The sequence below is a fragment of the Podarcis melisellensis genome (genome assembly GCF_964234715.1).
Source record: "Podarcis melisellensis genome assembly, chromosome: 10".
Classification (NCBI taxonomy): Eukaryota; Metazoa; Chordata; class Lepidosauria; order Squamata; family Lacertidae; genus Podarcis; species Podarcis melisellensis.
Window position 1 is genome coordinate 29,056,665 of NC_138542.1, and position 23,576 is coordinate 29,080,240.

Below are 23,576 nucleotides of genomic sequence, written 5' to 3' on the forward strand. Positions count from 1 at the left end.
CCTCATGTTGCGTCTGCTTCAGGTTACGTGTTTTCATGTTGCGTCCTGTGGCAACCCGGAAGTACTGGAACGGGTTACTTTTGGGTTTCGCCTCTCACGCATGTGCAGAAGAGCTAAAGTGTGCCGCACACATGTGCAGACGCACCTCAGCTTGCATCAGTTTCGTGTTACAGACAGGCCTCTGGAACAGATCCCATCTGTAAAATGAGATTCCACTGTACAAAAACTGGATGTGATCTATGCCTTAATGTACATTTGGGGTACCATGTCTTGTTTGTTTGTTTGTTTGTTTGTTTGTATGTATGTTTGTTTGTATTAAATATCTATCCCACCCTTCCTTCCAAAAGAGTCCATGTCATCTCTTCAGTAACTGTTGCTGGCACCCGTCTGTCTTGGGAGACAATGGAGGAGTTGCACCTTTGCGATTGAAGTCAAACTGTTGGAAGGCTGCAGCGCCTCCTGTGGCTCCAGAGATGGATAGGGGAGAGACATGTTTTGTTGCAGCTGGGGCAGATGAAGGTGTCTGTTTGTGCTGCTGCAGATGCACCATGGCATTTCTTCCCTCTGTGCTCCTCCCAGCAGTCATTCCTTCTTAGGTCACTGCTATGGATGACCATCTGTCTCCAGGTACTGCAGTTACAACATGCTGCATTAACCGTTATTCTCTGCATTTGTGTTCTAAGGTGGCATGGATAATATTGGATCTGAATGTGTACCAAATGCCAGTAATTCTTTTCCAATTGACCTCCAACTAATCAGAGTCACATACAAACAGCAGACTGAAGATTTCCACAAATTCAGATGCTACAAAAACAGAGGTCTCTTAACCTGGCAGTGAAAAGACATGCAACATAGGTATCATTTTGGAGAAGGCATCCCACAACTAGGGTGCCAACACTACCAGAAACTAATTACTTTGGTTTTACACAGCACACTTCCAATAAAGAAGGCAGCTGATGAAGAACTTCAGCAGAAAATCTCAAGATATGGGTCCCAAACTGTTTAGGGCTCAGATAACAGTTTGCTCAATACTTACGTAAGTATATCCTAAAGCCCTCAGCCACAGTAATAGTTCACATGAACATTTTCCCAACATAGGTTTCCTAGCCTGCCAAAGCAGATCTTGTCTAGCATCCCAGAGTGCAATCTTATGTGAATTTTTAAAAGCAATGATGCTTCTGTTAACCCAAAATTAAATAGATTAATAAGAGATGGATGAGAATGATGCTTGACTGGTTTTTTCCTGGCTTGTTGTGAAACATCCAGGGTTCTGGCCAGATTTATGTTTTCCAGTCTGTGGACTCTGCCGGTTTGTACAACCCAATCATCATGCAAACTCAGTTTCAATTGCTATTGCCACAGCAGCCTTGAGGCATCATAGGAACATTCTATTTACAAGGCAGTTTTGGGGAAGACTCATAATGCAGCAAGAAGAGTTTTACAGTGAAATAGAAATTGAAGGTTTCAGCGTAAAAAGAAATAGCTAGAGGAGCGATGAGACAAAAAGAAATGTTAGATACCATCGCATCATTTGAAACAGACAAGATGTTGCAAGGGAGCAGTCAACAGGCCCTTTGCATCTTGTGCCTCAGTAATATCAGAATTCAAAATATGTTGTAGGGTAGTATTTCTAACAGTGCACTTTTAAACATATAATGTGTGAATTACATTCTTTATACCCTTCCAAGCCCTCATGAATCCCATCCTGCAGTCAGTGAACTCAGCCACACATACCTAACAAAGTGCTCTTTTATACAGCTGTACCTTGGAAGTCGAACAGAATCCGTTTCGGAAGCCCATTCGACTTCCAAAACCAAAGTGCAGCTTCTGATTGGCTGCAGGAAGCCGCAGAAGCCCCATCGGAAGTTCAGCTTCCAAAAATAGTTCGCAAACCGGAACAGTCACTTCTGGGTTTGCGGCATTAGGGAGCCAAAACATTCAAGAACTAAGCTGTTTGAAAACCAAGGTACAACTGTACAATGATCTGAATAAGTATAACCCCCCACTTTCATAAAATAAATCAAGGTGGTTTACAAAATAAAATCCAACCAAAGCAAAATATAAACCAGTATCTGTAAAACCAATTTTTTTGTGAGCTGAACATTGAACTGATGCAACCCCTCCACTCTTTGGCAAAGAGGGAAACAAAGGGGATGTGGGGATGTGGGGTGAGGTTAACGCCACGGCTAGTTTGATTTTCACTGGGATTGTAGCCTTATTTGATTTCACCGATTGGGTCTGCGTTGCTCCAGGACAGGAGGAAGGAAGTCAAATGACACCGAGGTTGGTTCAAAGAAAGAGTTTATTCTGCTCTCCGGATAGCAGAAGGCACCTGCGTGATCAAGTCCACAGCAAGTCCAAAGAAATGAGAAGTTTCATGCAGTATATATATCCTCCAGGCACCCTCTCCCTCCTTCCCCAGGAATCCAACCACGTCAGCCTATGTACGCAGGTTGACATCACATATGTTCTTGCTCTGGTATTCTTAACCATAAAAGGGAATTCCTTCCTGTACTTCTGACCATAAAAGGATCTTCCTCTTCCTACTCTTATCTTGGAGGAAGAGGTCATCATCTCCGAAGACACGCTTTGGCGTTGTTCTGGACTTAGGTCTGTGCGTCTTTTGTGGTCAGGACATAAGATAAGGTACAGATGTGTCTTCTCTGTTCTACTGGTGCAGTCAGGGTCATCCTGCCGTCACAAACTGATAAAGGAGAGGGCTCTGAGCACAGCCGGGTTTTTGTTTATACATTGACTCAGAGCTCAAGTTAATGGATTTTAGCTAAGGAAAAATAGGGATCTTGGTGCAGTTTCAAACTGCCTGCACAGTCAGTTTTGGTTTGGGAAACCCATTTCTTCAGGATGACTAAGTTCTCGCCATCTTGCAGGAGGAAAGAGCCCATAGACTTTGGTACATTCAGTCTCCTTGGAAGTTCAGAGCTTGCATTTCCCTTCCAGCCGCTGCTGCTCTGCAGGACCTTTGTTATCAGTGGTGGACACTGGGCCTGGTGTTAGTGAAAACAAAATTAAGGTCCCTTTTCAATATCTGTATGTATCTGCTGAGAAGATGAAGCTTTTGGAAGGTTCACCAGAGACTACCACATTGCCACATTAAAATGCTAAGGTTAATTAAATATGAAGGGTGGCGTAACTGTAAACTCCTGACATGATTCAGCAAAGTTGGGTGTTATAAAACGACAGTTTTATAACACAGATTTTGCAAAGATGAACACTTTCAATTAATTCTGAGTCATAGCGAGCACACAGACTTTTGGCTTGCACACATAATTCCCTGTGGCGTGGAGAGAAAGGGAGGAGATCTGCATAGTGCTGTGCTCATTCTGCTTCTCAGAGTGACGAGAAGTTTCAGTGCTGCAGCACCTATCTGGGTTAGGTTTCCTTTAGAGGGAGGTCATTGGAGGCTTTTTGGTGTTTACTAATATTTGTATTAGGGACGCGGGTGGCGCTGTGGGTTAAACCACAGAGCCTAGGACTTGCCAATCAGAAGGTCAGCGGTTCGAATCCCCGCAATGAGGTGAGCTCCCATTGCTCAGTCCCTGCTCCTGCCAACCTAGCAGTTTGAAAGCACGTCAAAGTGCAAGTAGATAAATAGGTACCGCTATGGCGGGAAGGTAAACGGTGTTACCGTGCGCTGCTCTGGTTCACCAGAAGCAGCTTAGTCATGCTGGCCACATGACCCAGAAGCTGTACGCCGGCTCCCTTGGCCAATAAAGCGAGATGAGCATCGCAATGAGAGTCGGCCACAACTGGACCTAATGGTCAGGGGTCCCTTTACCTTTACTTAATATTTGTATCATGCACAAATACATAGGTTGAGCATAGGTTAAAGCACAGCATGGTGCTCATCCAGACTTCCTTTTGTCCTGGATTTCTAGGCACAGATCCATGCTTTAAAGTGCCATGTCTGAGCACTATTATTATTCCCCCCCCCCCGTGTTTTTCCCCCGTGCTGATTGGCTGGTTTGAAGGATCCCTTTTGTCAGGAACCCACCCTGCAACTCTGAGGCCACCGGGCATTCCCAACAGGTAAGGTAAAGGACCCCTGGACGGTTAAGTCCAGTCAAAGGCAACTATGGGATTGTGGTGCTCATCTAGCTTTCAGGCAGAGGGAGCTGGCATTTGTCCACAGACAACTTTTGGGGTCATGACTAAACCGCTTCTGGCGCAACTTAACAATGTGACAGAAACCAGAGCGTACAGAAACACCATTTACCTCCCTGCCACAGTGGTACCTATTTATCTACTTGCACTGGTGTGCTTTTGAACTGCTAGGTTGGCAGAATCTGGGACAGAGCAACAGGCGCTCACCCCTTCATGTGGATTTGAACCACCGACCTTCTGATTGGCAAGCTCAAGAGGCTCAGTGGTTTAGACCACAGTGCCACCTGCATCCCTACATTCCCCACAACACCTGAGAAGCATGTGAGGCCAAGCGGCGGGTATCGAGGTAGGAGCACGAGTGACCACAAACACTGCCCCCCCCCCCAGGAATGTGGTGGGTGGCCATTTTCTGAACTTGGCGCTGGCCCATTTTTCTGCACTAGCCACTAGCTGCTGGTTTACTTTGTACAGCCGACTTGATTCATGCAGGAAGGTGAGAATTGTGGAGAAGGGCCATTTCTCAGCAGTAAAACACCTGATTTGCCTGCAGACGGTCCTAGGTCTAATCCTCAACATTTCTTGGTAGGGTTGGGTGAGAGCTGTGCCTGAAATCTTGTAGGGTTGCTGCCAGTTAATGTGGACAGTCCTGAACTAAATGAACCCCAGGCATGGCTCATTATAAGGCAACTGTCTATGATCCTAGGTTCCTATGCTAACATGAACTTTAAATCCGTGTGCCTTTAGAAATTTCATAGGGCCAGCTGCCTCCATGCTCATTTCAACAGGTGAGATTAGATAAATGCTTTCTAGGTGACCTACAGATACCTGTGAGTTCCTGCTTCTCCCATTGTTTGCAGTGGGATGATCTAAGTCTCACTTGAATCCTGACTTTGCTTTTACCACCAGAGTCTTTTATTTTCCTTTTTGCAAGTCTACGGGGTTCACCCCAATAGCAATTGTTTGATGATAGCTTCTGTGTTACAGTAGCAAAGCTTCATCTCTCCTGGTATTAGCACTCTCCCCTGTATGTGCAGAATGCACAGCACTGCCCTATCAGATCAATCATGAATCCTGCACTTTCTGGAAATCCTGGGAGGAAATTTGTCGCCTACAAACTGCACGCTAGCAAAAGCTACCTGGCAAGCTGTTGGAGGCAATGTTTTGCCAAGCCGAGTTGTAAGGAGCAAATTATTGCTCCCACTTCGCCAATCATTCCATGCAGAATGCTTTCCCTGAAGTTGAAATTTCACTGATTATAGTCAATAGTCCTTTGACTCACCTCGTTCATGGCGTTCCTTGAAATTTACTGTCTACAGTTAGCATGCTTTGTGCTCGCAAAGGGGTAAGTGCCCTCCACAACTAGGCACAGCTGTTCAACGCAGCTCTCTTTCAGGCTCAGGGAGTCTCTCCTGTGATCTAAAACTCTACTACAATTTACTTTTGTTGGCTTGAAGCAACCGTCAATTTGAAAGGGATTTTGCAGCTTGGTAACTGAACTACAAGATGATTTGGGGGGGGGGAGCAGAAACAGCAGCCGCCACCTGCTGATCTGGCTCATTTTGTGTTTTAGCAAAGTTTCCAGCTAACACGGGCTATTGAAATTTGAACTGGAGAAACGTTTCTAGATTGTAATCAAGAGAGATCTGATGATCACCTTGTGGAAGCTTGATCTCCCCAATGGAGATGAGGATGAATGAAAGGAATTTGAAAGAACCTATTAGTGACTATCCAGATAAAGTGTTTTCAAATGGAGAAGCATATTTAGCGCTGATCTCCTCAGGGTTCTTGGAAAGGTTAACAGAAACTCAATAACTGATCAGCCAGTTATACACTCATGCAGTAGCAAAATGGGAAAGATCAAGGAAGACTGATAGAAAGTCAGTAAACCCATGGGTTAGTTCCATGAAAATGTCAACATACAGGCCCACTTTTCATTTTCATTCATGTTTAGCATGTTCTGTATCTTTCTAAATATAATCATCTGAAGAATTATCATGATCTGGCAACAGTCTTACAAATGGCATTACATATGAGCAGAACTATGCAACATGACTCAGAATTTCTATTCCCCACCCCAAAAAAGGTTAAGTTAAAGGTGTCTCCAAGAAATATGCAATAGGTGAATGGCCCTTTATTGTATTAATAGTTTTGCTTCCTTATTCAGCAGAAAATAAATTGATGTTAGGAACAAAACTTACGATGCTTGAGTATGTTACACTGGCTACAAAAACAAAGCCCTCCCCCATATATTAATGGGAGGGTGAACCAAGCACCACAAATACACTGTGAGTTTAGATTTGTTGTACTGTCACTGCTTTCAATCTGATACTTAACACATCAAAGAGACAACCACTGAACCAGGTTGCAAACCTTGCACTCCATACTTGAAGTGTCTCTGCCCTTCCTACTGAAAGCTGAAATTCCATTGTGTTAAATAAATAGCTCATTGTTTTCAATTGTAATTAGAACAGCATTTGTTTCCCCAAACCCCTTCAGAGTTGGAAGATTCAGGGCAGTTAAAAAGAAGTGCTTCTTCACACACAGCGTTTTGTGAAACTATGGACCTCGCTCCCACAGGGAGCCAGTGAAGGCCACGAACTTGGATGGCTTCAAAAGGGGATTGGACAAATTCATGGAAGAAAGGGCTACTGATGGCTACTAGCCATGATGGATGTGCTCTGCTCTCCACGACTGGAGGCGGCAATGCTTTTGAATACCACTTGCTGGAAGCCACAGGAGGGGAGAGGGTCCATGTGCTTGAAACCTGCTTGCTGGTACCCCACAGGCATTTGGTTGGCCACCGTGAGAACAGATGCTGGCCTAAATGAGCCATTAGTCTTAAATGAGCTCCCCAAATGAGCTCCCATTCCCTATGCGCCACCAGCAGCCAAAGAGTTTCCCGGCAAATCGTTGAGATTATATTGCAGTTCAGCAGTGCAATTCTTTAGGTGATATTCAGCCACTCTGCTGATTTTTAGAGGGATTCACTTCTAAGTGTGGATAGAACTTCTGTCTTAACTATTCCATGTTTGTTCTGCCTCTGCAGGTTACTTGGGCTGCCTTTCAGGTTGGTTGTGTGCTTGTTTTCTTCTCCTTTTAATATTATATTCCAATTGCCTTGAGGCCATGCCTTGTGAGTGGCTATGTGAAGGGTTGAGCCTTGAAAGGCAGGATACAATTACTGAGATAAAGAAACAAACATCTACAGCTGAATTTGTGTGCTGGAGGACTCGGGACAGACAAAAGAAAGTACTTATTTATGCACCACATAATTAAGACTATGGCATTTGCTCCCATAAGACACAGGGGTAGACACCAAGTTGGATAGCTGTCAGGGGCTAGACTGAGGAGGAATGGTGGGAGCCACAACCTCCTTTCTCTGCACCTACCCAGGAAGAGAAGGACCGTGTAGATTTCGAACAGTGGTTTGCTGAAGGGCAGAGTTCAGAGGCTGACAAGGGAAAAGGCTGGGATATATTGGGGGACCAGGAGGAAGGAGAAGTATTGGGGGAGAGTGTACTGGGCCCGGGGATTAACCCAAGCAACACGGTCCAGCTCTGGTCCTGTATCCAAGGATTCTGTGAGGAGTCAGTCCAACAGGGCCAAGGCAGGACACAAGGCAGGAAACCAGGCTAGGTCAGGCACAAGGTCTCAGGCAAGTTCTAGCAAACAGCAATGTTGCTCCCACCACCTGGGGTGGGGTCCAACAGCCTTTTATCTTTGTCAGGGTAACTGCCAGTCCTGATCCCCTGGTGACTCACCTCCCTGTCCTGCCCGAAGGCAAGCACTGCTCCTGCGAGTACTCAGATCTCTCCTTCTCTCAGACCTGAGTCTCTGCAGCTCGGGAGATGTTGGTGGGTTACTAGACCCAGAGGCTGCCTCAGCCTCTCCTGACCCAGCTGGTAGTGGAGCAGCTGTACATGATTGCCCAGCTGAAGGCAACAAGGTCATCCCCACATCTGGAGCCAGGGCAGGCTCCGGCCCCTGACTCGGCCCAGCTGGTGCTTGTTGCAGGGGAACCTGTGCAGACTGGGGCTCCTCAGAATCAGGCCCCAGGCTTGATCCAGATGCTGCCTGAGGCAAAGGATCCGGTGCGGACTGAGACTCCTCTGGTTCCAAGTCTGAGTCTGAGTCCCAGGCCATCACAGAGAGGCAGTTAACAGACTCAGCGTCTCTTGAAAGCAATCCTGACCCAACCTCTCCCCAAACCAGATGGGCTGTGCGTGTAGCAGAACAGAAATTTCAGAGGCAGAAAGCACTGACCAGCCTGCACAGGGGTGACGTAGATTAAGGGGGACCAAAGGGGTGGGACTTGACTTGGAGCAACGTCATCATTATAGAGACAGTGTTCCTTTGTTGCTCTCTGTAAATACTGAATAAATTACGTGGTAAGAGCTCCTTTTGGTTATCTGCCTTTTGATTGCCACTGGGGGAGGGATCGTAATTCCCTGAAGCCTTGCCAGAGCCTTGACAATGGCTTTAAAAGAGGATGAAACAAGTGGAGGGGGCTATCCACAGCTACTAGGCACAATGGCTATGTTCTTCCTCTGTAGTGGGAGACAGTATACTTCTGAATACCAGTTCCTGGAAGCCACAAGTGGAAAGAGTGTTGTCACGCTCAGGTCCTCTTTGCAGGCTTCCCACAGGGATCTGGTTGGCCACCATGAAAACAGGTTGCTGGACTAGGCGGGCCATTGATCTGATACTGTAGAGCAGTGTTCCCCAACCTTGGGTCTCCAGCTGTTTTTGGACTACAATTCTCATCATCCTTGATCACTGGTCTTGCTAGCGAGGGATGATGGGAGTTGTAGTCCAAAAACAGCTGGAGACCCAAGGTTGGGGAACACTGCTGTAGAGTACTTCTTATGTCAGTTCTCTTGAGTTTTGTGTATTTATTTACTTATTTTGAAAGGTGCTTGGAGACTCAGGACAATATGATGAGTTTGCCACCAAAGTGCCGATCAAGTTGCATCCTCCTCTGTGTGCAAAAGGCTGCTTAAAATGCCGTAACGCGGGTTTTGCGCAAGAGTGTCTTTTCACATAAAGGAGCACAATCAAGTAAATTAATATATAGCATGCTACAAGAACAAAACCCGACCTGTCATTTGATTCTTGCTTACGGTTCTGTGATATACTGCAGGAATTGTATGGCTGGGAAGAAAACAATTCTTTATGCATGGAGGTAAGCATTCCATCTTGAGCTCGAGGGAGTGTTGCAACGAAGCATAATTAATTATGCTAATACAAGCCGAAACTTACCAACCTCGTCCCTAGTCAATTTATTTCATGCTTTGTACTGACTATGAAACATTACATTTATGTTGCAATGGACAATCAATATTATATTTTCTAAATTAGTTGTGAATGTTCTTTTTTCTTCTCCCTCTTAGGCTGATTGGGTTATATTTACTTAAATCACCCCCCCTCCTCATTTCCACAGTTCCAGTTTCTGTCTAGGAAGGAAGGAGGGAGAAGAAGACTTTCCTTTCGAAGTACCAGAAAAGAGTTCACTCAGGGAAGGTCTCTTATTGACCAGTCTGTGGAAAGGTTTCTCATATTCAGGGATGAAGTAGCTTTGAGATGGAGAGCTTGTGATATATGAAAGCCTTTTGTGGTGTTGGATTTGCAAAGCAGACCAAGGAACTTTGCAGGGAATGTCAGTGCCCCATTCTCACCTTCCAATGAACACATGAAACCCTACTGTGGCAATGCCAAATATAGAAATTTAACAAGGATAGGATTTTTCCTTGCCCATTCCCAGGGGTACCTGAAGCCTGTCCTACATGCTTTAGTTTTTTATTTTAAAAAAATTGAAAATATTTCAGTTACACAAAATACGGTCGTACCTTGGATCTCGAATGCCTTGTGACTTGAACATTTTGGCTCCTGAACGCCACAAACCCAGAAATGAATGTTCCTGTTTGTGAACATTCTTTGGAACCTGAACATCTGACACGGCTTCTGTGGCTTCCAATTGAGTGCAGGAAGCTCCTGAAGCCAATCGGAAGCTGCACCTTGGTTGTTGAATGTTTTCGGAAGTTGAACGGACTTCTGGAATGGATTCCGTTTGGCAACCAAGGTACGACTGTAAAGTGAAAAAAATGGAGAAGGAAATCAAAAGCTGCATAAAAACCCTATAATTCTATACATATTTGTCTAAAACAAAGATATAGAAGTGAAATTATTATTCCAATACATATACATTTATTTATAACCTAATTTTTTATAAATGCTTTCCAGTTATCATAATATTTGTCCATACACAGTCTATGCCTCTAAGTTCATATGATGCAAGAGTTGTCATGTCTTTTTCCATTGATTAAAGGGGGACATAGATCTATCTTCTCAGTGGATCAATATCAGTCTTTTAGCCATAGTGAGGGTGCAGAGAATCCTTTTACATTGACCAGTTGTCAAATTCCATGTTGTGGGTAGGTAACTTAAAATAATATTATCCTCTGACATTGCTAGCTTTCCCCCCAAAGTAATATTTAGACAATCTAGTACTTTCTAGTACTGTCATTGATGAGATGCCTGCATTGTAGAGGGTTAGATTAGATGGCCCTCAAGGTCTGTCCCAACTCTATGGTTGTATTATTCTTTTTTGTAAACCGCTTTGAGGCTTTTTACAATCAAGCAGTGTATACACTTTAAGGAATAAAACGTGAGCTACATAAATAATAAAACAATGAAGGATTTGCAGAAAATACATCTATTAGTGAACCATACTGGAGGGAAATGCCTGCGAAAATGTGTATGTTAGTCAAATCTGCACACAAACTGCATTCATTGGGAGAAATTTGAACTAAAGTACCAATGAATGCTGGTGGATTTTTTTTTTTTAAAAAAAATAATAATCTGCCAATTGCTGTAGAAATGCGGAGAACTGGATTTAAGATTGGAAAGATGAGAAATGGAGAGAAGTTGAAATTGACAGACTTGTCTATCCCTAGACGCAGTCAGCATCCAGGTATGAAGGGAACTGGATCCCAACAACATCTGGGGTTAACCCCTGTCATGCACAGGGAACGACCCAAACAAGTGCTGCTTATGCAAAGCTGTGTATGTTTTATTAACTTTTGTTCAGGCCTCGTTTTTTTCCCCTTCCTGTTGTCTGAATGTGAAAAAGCAGTTAAAGCAATGCAAACAATTAAATTCAAAAAAGACCAAAGTGAAGGGAATAATTTGTAACAGAGTGTCTGCTGCTATATGGTTGATAAGCCTTCGGTGTGCGTACCTGCAAGAAATCACCAGGAGCAGGCAGTGTGTGCAAACAGGCTTCTCTTGCTAGATGAATAGGACAGGAAACATCTGGCCGAATGGGAACTCTACAGTGATTAATTTAGCTGCGAGACAGCATCTTCACTTCTATGCAGAAGGGGGAAAATGCTTTCATAGTCAAACTGCGGTCCAATATTTGTCTCTGCTGAAGGAAGCGGAAAGTTTAACGTAGGCAAAAAAAACCCTCCTCTGGTTTCATTTCTTCTCTTATGTACAGATGAGGGTTCTCTAAGTCAGGCACACATTGAAAACATTGTACTTGCATGGCAGAAGTAGCCTGACCAGGTGTAAGAATGCTCCCCACTTCACACAGCCGCCCTCCAGCTCATAGAGGATGGACTGTGTGTTGTTTCCATCCTATTTCCAGAACACCTAAAGAGGGCAACATGCACCCCCCTCACTGTGCTGTCCATATCCCTATGCTATACCACATCTGAAGCCATCAGAACTGTGTTCACAACTTTCCATTCTTGAACCTAGTTATTGCCAACTGCTCAACTAGGTGAGTAAAACTGACCTTTCTTTTCCAACATTTCTAAATCTTGGAAGCAGCACAGATGTTGCTGCAGCCAGAAAACAACACCAGTCCTGCAAAAGTAATACAATGTCAAAAGTGAAGGCTCAAGTTGAATCCCTCTTTCCCTGCTTTGAAAAGTAAACCACAAGTATGAAGACAACGGGCTGTGGATGTTGCATTTGGGAAACGGGTTCGAGTAACATGAGAGGAAGGGCTATGGGGGGGTGAGCTATTAGCTCTGCCCCCATCCTTGTCATCTTCCCTGAGTTGGAGGGTGACTGTATGAAGTATGGAGGCTGTGAGAATCCCAAATGTATTCCCAATAGATTGTTTACTTTGCATATAAAAGAGGCTGCAATATTGTTTCTGGTCGCCAAAGGTATACTTTAGGGTGGTGGTGTCAAATGACCAGAGCTCAAACTATATAACATTTAAAGTAGCCTACTTAAATCATGCCAGATTTTATTAGATATGATTTCACTGATCAGCAGCAGCACTACACAATTTCACGTTGATTTTGCTTAACTATACAATGCCTTCCTTGTAAATCTGCCATGTTAAGCAGAAACTGCTTATTCAAAGAAATTAATAATAAAAAAGTGGGTTTAAAATAAAATCCAATCAGTTCTTTCCTTTCAGAGACCAAGAACATTGACTATTGGAGTCAATCAGGAAAACATGGATTTCACTGGTGTCTGGCGACTTGAGCCAATATATCCTTCAAAACAATTAGAACCATCTGTGGTTAGCTAAGCATTTGATGAAGATTATAGCCAACAAATTATAGTTTTAGCATGCAGGGTGAAGAAAATGTGTTTACCTCCTGATGCGGAAAATAGTTTATGCTCAAATATTCTTACCTGTGCCAAATACAAATGAACAACGTTGGCAAGGTGGTGGGAACATAGTCCTCTTGCAGGAAGAAATTTGTCAGTAACTTTTATGGTCATCCTTCCATAAAATCTGAAGTGTGCCTTACTAGGTTTCTAATGTATCATTATTGATGATGCAGGGGTGGAGAATCTTTTTTCAACCCAAGGGCTGCATTATGGCAAACCTTAAGTCAATGGAAGACAAGGCAAGATGCAAAAGATGTGGGTGGGTGGTGTGGCAAGAGTCAACGAGTGGGTGAAGCAAGAGATGTGACCCATTTTTCTTCAGTAGGCAACACTCCAACCACCCAAAAGTAAGAGGTTTCTAAGCCCCTCCTCTCAATATTTCCATCCAGGAAAACAAAGGCAGCATGACAGTTCAAGGACAGATTCCAGTGATGCAAAAGCATTTGAGGTCATGGAGCAGGGCTGGTGAAACGCTGTTACATTATATATTATAGAAGCCCGGGGAGCCACATCTGACCTCTTGGTCTGAAGCTCCCCGTTCCTGACATATGGAGTTCCTTTTGCATTGCTGGAGAGGCCAAGTAGTCACTTTAACCATTTTAGCAGCTCCATTGCATGGCTGGTTCAGGTTCACCCAGTGTTGCAAGTCAGATTTCACTCATCCTGTAGTAATAATAATAATAATAATAATAATTTATTTATACCCCCGCCCATCTGGCTGGGCTGTATTTTTGCCTTTGACTTGTGATGCAGAACTTTCTATTTCTCTCAGTCAATTTCATCTTCTTGGTTTCAGTCCAGAGGTCTAATCTGTTGAGATAATTGTGAATCTTGATCTTGTCTTTTATGGTGCTAGCTACGTACACCTCTCAACTTCACATCATCTGCACATTTGAGAAGCAGCCCCTCTCCGCTTTGTTGTCCAAGTCATTTATAAAGCACAGAGCCTAAGATGGAGCCCTGTGGTACTCCACCCAAGGCCTCCAGATTGATACAGAACTTTGGGGCGTGGTTGCTCCAAGCTGATCCACCTAACAGTGGCACCATCCAGCCCGCATTTTACCAGGTTGACATCAAGGATATCATGGGAGATCATGGTCAGGAATTTATGAAAGGTAATAAACATACCAAAGTCTTTTGGAGTCAAAGAAAATTGTATGAATAAACTGACATGGGAGGACAAGATGGAGAAGGAGGAGTCTTAATCTGAAAATAATTTGCCACATTTGCAAAGCATAGCTTAATAACTGAAGGTGTTGTACCTTGCTTTTCAGTAGTTTACAGTGGTACAGTTGGGGGGGGGGGATATCACTAGATTAGTGGAGAGAGCAGCTTCCCAGGAAAGGGTCGCTGAAGGGGAAAACTTCTACATGGCTTCATTTTCACATACTACTCTTAGTATGTGTGAATGGTGTTTAATTTTACAACTTTGCCAAATAACAGTGATCCGTACTGATTTTGTCAAAACCATCTTCCTCCATTTCTAAAATCTGGTCCACCTACTTGTCAGAGCCTTAAACTCTGTGTCTCCAAAAGATTTGGGTCAAATCTTTTCACTTACTCCCCATTTCACAACTGAATGATATTTGAGAGAAACATGATCCTAGGCAAGGTCATTTTGTTGGAATCGTATTTGTTATCAGGGAATAATGATCATACTGCCATGTCAAAGTGACAGGAGTGAGAGTGAAGGCCTCATTCTATCTAGTAAAAAGTAACGAATCAGCACAACGCTCTGGACTGAGTGGGAACGGGTGATTTGGGCGAAACAAGTTTGAAAATAGATAAAGTGAGGCTTGTCCAAGATGAATACATCTCTGGCAATGCAAAAGGAACTACGCACATCAGGAGTGGGGAACATCAGACCCAGAGGTCAGATGTAGCTTGCCAGGCATCTCTAATATGGTTTTGTGAGTCTCCCCAGGCCACACATCTTCACCAGTCCTGCTTCATGTGTCCTTGAACTGTCATGTTGCCTCTGTTTTCCTGGGTGGGAAGACTGGGAAGAGGGGCTTAGAAACCTCTTAGTTTTGAGTGGTTGGAATGTAGCATATTGAACAAAGATGAGTCAAATTCCTTGCTCCACCTGTGGAACGCCCTCCCATCAGATGTCAAAGAAATAAACAACTATTGGACTTTTAGAAGACATCTGAAGGCAGCCCTGTTTAGGGAAGCTTATAATCATTATATTTTAATATTCTGCTGGAAGCCACTCAGAGTGACTGGGGAAACCAAGCCAGATGGGTGGGGTATAAATAAATTATTATTATTATTATTATTATTATTATTATTATTATTATTATTATTCACCTGCTTGTTGCCTCTTGCCCTTTCTACCACTGCATGGGACCGCTGGAAGGTTTCCCATAAAAAAGAGCCCTCAGACTGAAAAAAGATACTTCTCCCCTAGCCTACATCAATAAATATGCTGCAGAAACCTAGGAAGGTAGAAAGCACACCTGAGATTTTATGGAAGGATATCCAGTGATACTAATCAATGTTTTTAAAAAGTTGCCGATAAATTTCATGAGGACTATGTTCCCACCACCTTGCATTTGTTGATGATGAGGGCTCTGCATTTAGGTAATCTCATGGATGTTATAATTAATAATTATTGTTTGCTGCTTTTTAAAATGGTTTTAAATTTTGGAATGTTAATTTTTATTGATTTATAATTTATTTAAATCATATATATATATATATATACAGGTGTCCCTCCACTTATGCACAATGGACTCACGCATGACTGCGTATTTGCATGATGCCAGGAAATAAGTAAATAATTCAATTCAATGGTGGGAGAGAGCTGGAGAGTCCTTGTGACTCGTGAGGAGACCCTGAAGCCCTGAAGAGAGCAGAGGCAGAGCGGGGCTTTGTTTAGGCTGCTCTGCCTCCCCACCTAACAGCTGGCATGTGGGGTAGCACAGCCTCTTTCCCATGCATCCTCCAGCCTCCTTCTGCCCCAGAGCTTCAAGTCTAGTTGTGGAAATTGTTGGATACAGTATTTTTGGTGTGGATTGGAGAGAGCAGCAGAGAGGGCATTTAAAGGATATTTTGAGGGTGCCCCCCACTTTACGTGACTTCACTTATGTGTGTGGGCCCCCTGGAATGTAACTCCTGCATGAGTTGGGAGTACACCTGTGTGTGTGTGTGTGTGTGTGTGTGTGTGTGTGTTTGTGTTCCATCCTTCCTCTTGGGATCTTACTCAGTGCTGGTAACAGCAAAATGTAATTTATAAAATAGTTGTACAGCCATACCTTGGAAGCTGAAAGGCTTCTGGAAGTCCATTCAACTTCCAAAACTTTTGACTTCCAAGGCATGGCTTCCGATTGGCTGCAGGAGCTTCCAATCAGAAGCCACGGAAGCCCCACTGGATGTTTGGCTTCCAAAAGAACATTTGCAAACCGGAACACTCACTTCTGGGTTTGCGGCATTCGGGAGCCAAAACTAAGGCATTCATCAACCAAGGTACAGCTGTGTTTATAAAATCAGGGGGGAAACACAAGAAAAGCAAAATTACAGCAATTACTAACCACCAGCAACCATTCTCAATAGCCTGGATAAAGATCCATGTTTTGAGCTGGTGACTGAATGCCATTACATTGGACACCAGCCAAATTTCAGGGAGCAAGGATTTCAAAAGCCTCCCTACTTTCCAGCATCCAGGGTCAGGAGCAGCCTCTTCACTTCACTTGCCTTGGCATTGTGCATGAGCAAAAGTTTATAATACACTTCATAAAGGGACCCCTGACCATTAGGTCCAGTCGTGACCGACTCTGGGGTTGCGGCACTCATCTCGCTTTATTGGCCGAGGGAGCCGGCGTACAGCTTCTGGGTCATGTGGCCAGCATGACTAAGCCGCTTCTGGCGAACCAGAGCAGCGCACAGAAACACCGTTTACCTTCCTGCCAGAGTGGTACCTATTTCTCTACTTGCACTTTGACGTGCTTTTGAACTGCTAGGTTGGCAGGAGCAGGGACCGAGCAACGGGAGCTCACCCTGTCGCAGGGATTCAAACTGCCGACCTTCTGATTGGCAAGTCCTGGGCTTTGTGGTTTAACCCACAGCACCACCCGCATGCCTATACACTTCATACTTGACTTCAATTTACATGTGAATACCGTACGTCACAGCACAACCAATCTGATGCCTATCATTACAAAAGAATATATCTAGGAGGCATGCATGATGACACTTGCGTAGCCGCATTCCACTGAGATTCACATCAGCATGAAGGGCAGTGCTCAGCTCTGGGCACTGCAATTTCCCGTATGCTGACATACTGGAAGTTCCCTGTGCATTCAAAGAAACTGAGCCAGAGAAAGGCTTTTCTTTTTTAAAACTGCAGTTTAGTGCTCTCTTCTAGGTCTAGGCTTTCCCCTTACGGCTGTTACAAATACTAAGGATTGAACACTGTGGCAGACTGTCTTGCCAGAGTGGTGCATGCTCTAGTTATCTCCCGCTTGGACTACTGCAATGCACTCTACATGGGGCTACCTTTGAAGGTGACTCAGAAACTGCAATTAATCCAGAATGTGGCAGCTAGACTGGTGGCTGGGAACAGCCCCCGAGACCATATAACACAGGTCCTGAAAGATCTTCATTGGCTCCCAGTATGTTTCCGAGCACAATTTAAAGTGTTGGTGTTGACCTTTAAAGCCCTAGACGGCCTCAGCCCAGTAAACCTGAAGGAATGTCTCCACCCTCATCATTCTGCCCGGATGCTGAGGTCCAGCACTGAGGGCCTTCTGATGGTTCCCTTGCTGCAAGAAGTAAGGTTACAGGGAACCAGGCAGAGGGCCTTCTTGGTAGTGGCGCCTGCCCTGTGGAACGCCCTCCCAGCAGATGTCAAGGCAATAAACAACTATTTTACTTTTAAAAGACAACTGAAGGCAGCCCTGTTTAGGGACGTTTTTAATGTCTGACGCTGTATTGTTTTTAATATTCGGCTGGAAGCCGCCCGGAGTGGCTGGGGAAATCCAACGAGATGGGTGGGGTATAAATAATATATTATTATTATTATTATTATTATTATTATTATTATTATTATTATTATTACTACTACTACTACTGCTACTACTACTACTATTGCAGAATCTTAGAACTGTAGAGAAGGAAGGGATCCAAAGGGATCTAGTTCAACCCACTGCAATGCAAGGGCACTTCTGAAACAATGAGATCATACCCTCCAATATGATGCAGCCTAAATCTGGGACACCCCCTTCCTGGCCCAAAATCCCTTGTGAGTCAGATGACCTGTGCAAGATTGCAGACCCAGAAAAAGCACTTGTTTGGGCACAGTGCCCAAAAATGTGCATTTTGGGGTGCCATGCGAGATCAAGGACCCGAAAAAGCATTTCGGGGTGAGATCCTGGACCAAATTAATGCAAGAGCAAGGAGCCCAAAATGACGATCATGCTCTCATGGGGAGAAAACAGGGTTTCCTGGGTTTTTTAGGGCAGTTGACAAGTATATGATATGCCATGATAGTAGAATGACACAATGTTCCTATTAAAAACTGATTGCTTCTATCAGCATTAACGTAAGTGGGCAAAATACAGTTGGAGATGTTGATGCTGGAGTTTCAGAGCTGTGAAGCTTTCATAAATTAACACCATCACATTGGAAAGGGCAATGTATTTCTGTGACACGCTTGTCCTCTCCACAGGCTGAACTATGCAACGGTGCTGCTGGAAATTGGTTACAGATCTAAAAAAGAGGAACTAGCAAGGAATTCTTTCCAAAACACCACAATTAAAAACAAAACAGAGTTCCGCTTTATGTTTTCCATTACTCTGCCCTCTTTGGGTTAAAGGATGCAACATGGCACTTAACCTTGACTGCTTCTGTCTAGATCAAGTATCCATGTTTTCCGTTTTCCAGGAACTATCTGTGGTTCTGTTCTTGTCACTCGTTTTCTGCAGAGAGATACACTGTGCACGGCTAGCTGTTCCATGGAAAACAGCTGCCAGTGCTTGTCATGCCATCTGTGGTGTATGACTTTGGGACATAAGCAACAGCTCTGTGGAAAAACCGTGCCAACTTCCATTCTTAGTTACAATTGCTACCCCATTGGCATCAGTGGGATGGCACCGATACAACATAGGGATCTAGCCGATTGATTCGAGCCGCGAAATAATGAGCACCAAGGATAACCTTACCATCAGGTGACTCCAAGCATCTGCTTACAGTGACACATTGCAGAGGGCTTGTACACCGACAAAGGCAGTTTCAATTCTCAACACGACTTTTGCACATCACCTTTTTGTGAGAAGATCGGAATGCAGACCGTCGGCAGATCTGATAGCAGGCACAATAGTTACAAGCCCTCCTTTAGATCCTAGATGTTGCCCCAAACATGTGAGGTGGGATCCAGAGGCAAAGTGAATCACAGTAAATATTTCCCATGTACCGTATTTTTCGCTCTATAAGACACACCAGACCAAAAGATGCACCTAGTTTTTGGAGGAGGAAAACAAGAAGAAAAATATTCTGAATCTCAGAAGCCAGAACTGCAAGAGGGATCGCTGCGTAGTGAAAGCAACAATCCCTCTTGATGTTCTGGCCTCTGGGATAGCTGCGCAGCCTGCATTCACTCCATAAGACGCACAAACATTTCCCCTTACATTTTAGGAGGGAAAAAGTGAGTCTTATAGAGCAAAAAATACGGTATTTCTGAATGCTGCTGCAAAAATGCACAGCAGTGTGAAAAGACCCTGGAAATCATGGAAAGTGTAATCCTGATTCCTGAACGCCTACCATGATGGAGCTTTTAACACTTCCTGTTGCCCCACCTTATTAAATAATAATAATAATTTATTATTTATAGCCTGCCCATCTGGCTGGGTTTTCCCCATCCACTCTGTGCAGCTCCCAACAGAATATTAAAAATACAATAGAACATCAAACATTAAAAACTTCCCTGAACAGGACTGCCTTCAGATGTCTTCTAAAAGTCAGAGAGTTGTTTATTTCTTTGACATCTGAAGGGAGGGCATTCCACAAGGAGGGTGTCAACACAGAGAAGGCCTTCTGTCTGGTTCCCTGTAGCCTCACTTCTCACAGTGAGGGAATCGCCAGAAAGCCCTCGGAGCTAAAAATGGGGGTGGAGACACTCCCTCAGATATACTGGTTATTAAGTTTAACTGTGGGACAGAGAATAGGTGATAACTATCTGTAGGGCACAGCAGGCATCTGGGAAAAGGCCAGATTGGGTCTGATTCGGAACAGATCCCAGTGGAATCATGGAAATCCAGTGACCAAACATAACTCACATGGTTAGTTTGGCATGTACACATTAAATCTGTGCAAGAACCCTAGTTGCTCATACAGAAAGAGAGAAGGCTAAATGTAGCTATGAAACAGACCATTGCTCAGTTGGTAGAGCATGAGACTCTTAATCTCAAGGTTGTGGGCCCTACGTTGGGTGAAAGATTCTTACATTGCAGGAGGTTAGACTAGATTACCCTTGTGGTCCCTTCCAACTCTACAGTTCTAGGATCATGTATTTTATATTGTATCGACATAGATTATAACAAAATAAGAAATGGTAAATAAAAGAGTGCTTAAAACAAGGTTCAAATAATCACTATGTATCAAACTGATCATTATATAAGCAAACTGGGTTAAATCAGTGCAGGTGCTACATCCAAACAGCTCAGATTTGTTTAGCATTGGGCAAGTGCAGAAAGTAGCAGCAGAAAAAGAAACACAAAGATCTGTAGTTTTGCACGTTGCCTGGCCAGTCCTATTTAGACTGGGCTACCTGTGCTGACCTATTAATACCCTGATCAGCCACATGGAATAGCAGGTATGAAACAAATCCCGGAGTTGTCAGGTGCCAGCACCAAACTGATATACCTGCAATACCATCTTGCTTGAAGGTCTGCATCAAATAATTGTCTCTTTTAGACCATAAGAAAAATCGATAGGTCTTACTAGGTGGATTCTCGCAAATATGGTTTACCTTTCAGAAATGTAATCTCCAGAATGCAAGAAGGTTTTCATTATGAACATGCTTCTTCAAAAGTCCCATTGAATTCAGGGAGAATTCCTTCTGAGTAAACAAACTTAGGATCCATGTCATTGGCAACACAATCCTACACACGTTCACTCGGAAGCACATTCTGTCCTGTTCGGTGGGGCTTACTCCCAGGAAAGCATGCATAGAGTTGCAGCCTGAGTCTCTGGCTGTGTACACACCATATGTTTACAGCACCCCACCAAAGATTAACTGTTGTTTTCAAGGGTGCTGGAAGCTGTAGTTCTGCCAGCAGGTGAAGATCTTCTTCCAACAGGCTTGGGGGAATTGACTGCTTTAAATGAAAGGTCTGGAACTGTGCTGATTGTAATTATGTGTATGTTTCAAATTGATTTTATATATGTACGTATATCGTTTCAATTATATTAATGTTTCATTGTTTATTAAATGGTTTTTCTTTATTATTATTTTTAAGCGATTCTTGTTTTTATCTGTAAGCTGTTTTGAGCCCTGTAAGGGAAAAAGGTGGGGTATAAATAAATCAGGAGCGCCTGGCATGCTCTGGTCCATGGGGTCACGAAGAGTCAGACACGACTAAACAACAACAAGAATAAATAAATCATCATCAAGAACAACAACATGTAATGTGCATTCCCAGCTATTAACAGGTGTTCCTGGCACTGAGTCACTGTGTGTGGAAAGCAGAGGAGAACTATTTTCAAACAGAAGGTACATTCCAGTTCACATAGGTTTGAAATAAAGGTGGAAAACAGGCAGAACTGCTCTGAGGGCTTCTCCAGACCACCTGTTTATTTAGCATTCATCCTGATTTGCTGGTCTTTATTGATTTTTGTCCTGGTTAATTTATGGGGTAGTTATACGACCGCACTCATCCTGCTTTGCTTGCAGAGTGTTTACACAGATTTGTTGTGCTGGAGTAGTAGGGAATGAGGCGGGATGCTCTTTCTGTACCAGTGAGCAAGGATGCCAGAGTGGCTGTCGTAGATCTCTCCATGGGGAGCACCATGGAACCAACTCTCCCTGACTTGGGTGTCCAGAAAAAGGGGGTTTTCCAGGGAGGAAAGAAGAGGACATCACCGGTTGGTGCTGCTGAGCTGCTATAATTTGTACTGGTGGTGGCGGGCACTCCCATTCATTCAATGAGTCAATTGCGCCTGATGCCACTTGGAGGCAGAGGAGCCAACTCCTAGGGGCCGAAGTAGCCCCCCATAAAATATTTGAGTGATGGACCCCCCATGGGCAGGGGAGGCAGCTGCCACCCCCAATCAAGTAAATAAAAAAATACTTAACTGACCAATCACATTGCAGATAATTTGGTTCTGCTCCTAACAATACCTCAAGGTGTACCTCCATAATACCTCAAGGACTGCCTCTTCCCATGTGAACCTACTCAGACCCTGAGATCATCTTCTGAGGCCCTCCTTCATGTGTCTCCTCCTTGAGAGGTTTGGAGGGTGGTAACACGAGAGTGGGCCTTCTCTGCAGTGGCTCCCCATCTGTGGAATGCTCTCCCTAGGGAGGTCCGCCTGGCGCCTTCATTATACACCTTTAGGCATCAGGTAAAAATGTTCCTTTTTAACCAGGCCTTTGGTTGACCTGATTGACATCCTATACCCTTTTTTGAATTATGGTGCTGGAGGAGACTCTTGAGAGTCCCATGGACTGCAAGAAGATCAAACCTATCCATTCTTAAGGAAATCAGCCCTGAGTGCTCACTGGAAGGACAGATCCTGAAGCTGAGACTCCAATACTTTGGCCACCTCATGAGAAGAGAAGACTCCCTGGAAAAGCCCCTGATGTTGGGAAAGATGGAGGGCACAAGAAGGGGACGACAGAGGACGAGATGGTTGGATAGTGTTCTCGAACCTACCAGCATGAGTTTGACTAAACTGCGGAAGGCAGTGGAAGACAGAAGTGCCTGGGGTGCTCTGGTCCATGGAGTCATGAAGAGTCGGACACAACTAAATGACTAAACAACAACAACAACACTCTTTTAAAATGTGGCTCTTTTGTGTGTGTTCTTATTTTAATTGTATATATTGTGATCTTTTCTGTTAACCACCTTGAGACCTCTGGGTATAGGGCGCTATATAAATTCAATAAAATAAATAAATAGAATAAATCCTGGCTATACCCACACACCCCTCCCCCAAGTTGATGGGCATCGCCATTCAAATGGTGGGTGGACGGTTAAGTCCAGTCAAAGGCTTACCTGCAAACCCTGCCCCACCCCAATACAGTGGTACCTCGGGTTAAGAACTTAATTCGTTCTGGAGATCTGTTCTTAACTTGAAACTGTTCTTAACCTGAGACACCACTTTAGCTAATGGGGCCTCCCGCTGCCGCTGCGCAATTTCTGTTCTCATCCTGAAGCAAAGTTCTTAACCCGAGGTACTATTTCTGGGTTAGCGGAGTCTGTAACCTGAAGCGTATGTAACCCGAGGTGGTTGTTGTTTAGTCATTTAGTTGTGTCCGACTCTTCGTGACCCCATGGACTAGAGCACGCCAGGCACTCCTGTCTTCCACTGCCTCCCGCAGTTTGGTCAAACTCATGCTGGTAGTTTCGAGAACACTGTCCAACCATCTCGTCCCCTTCTCCTTGTGCCCTCCATCTTTCCCAACATCAGGGTCTTTTCCAGGGTGTCTTCTCTTCCCATGAAGTGGCCCCTTGCCTTGCCATGGTGAAGGGGCTTGAATAACTCAGAGAAGCTATGAGCTATGCTGTTCAGGGCCACCCAAGATGGACAGGTCATAGTGGAGAGTTTTGACCAAACGTGATCCACCTGGAGCAGGAACCGGCAAGCCACTCCAGTAT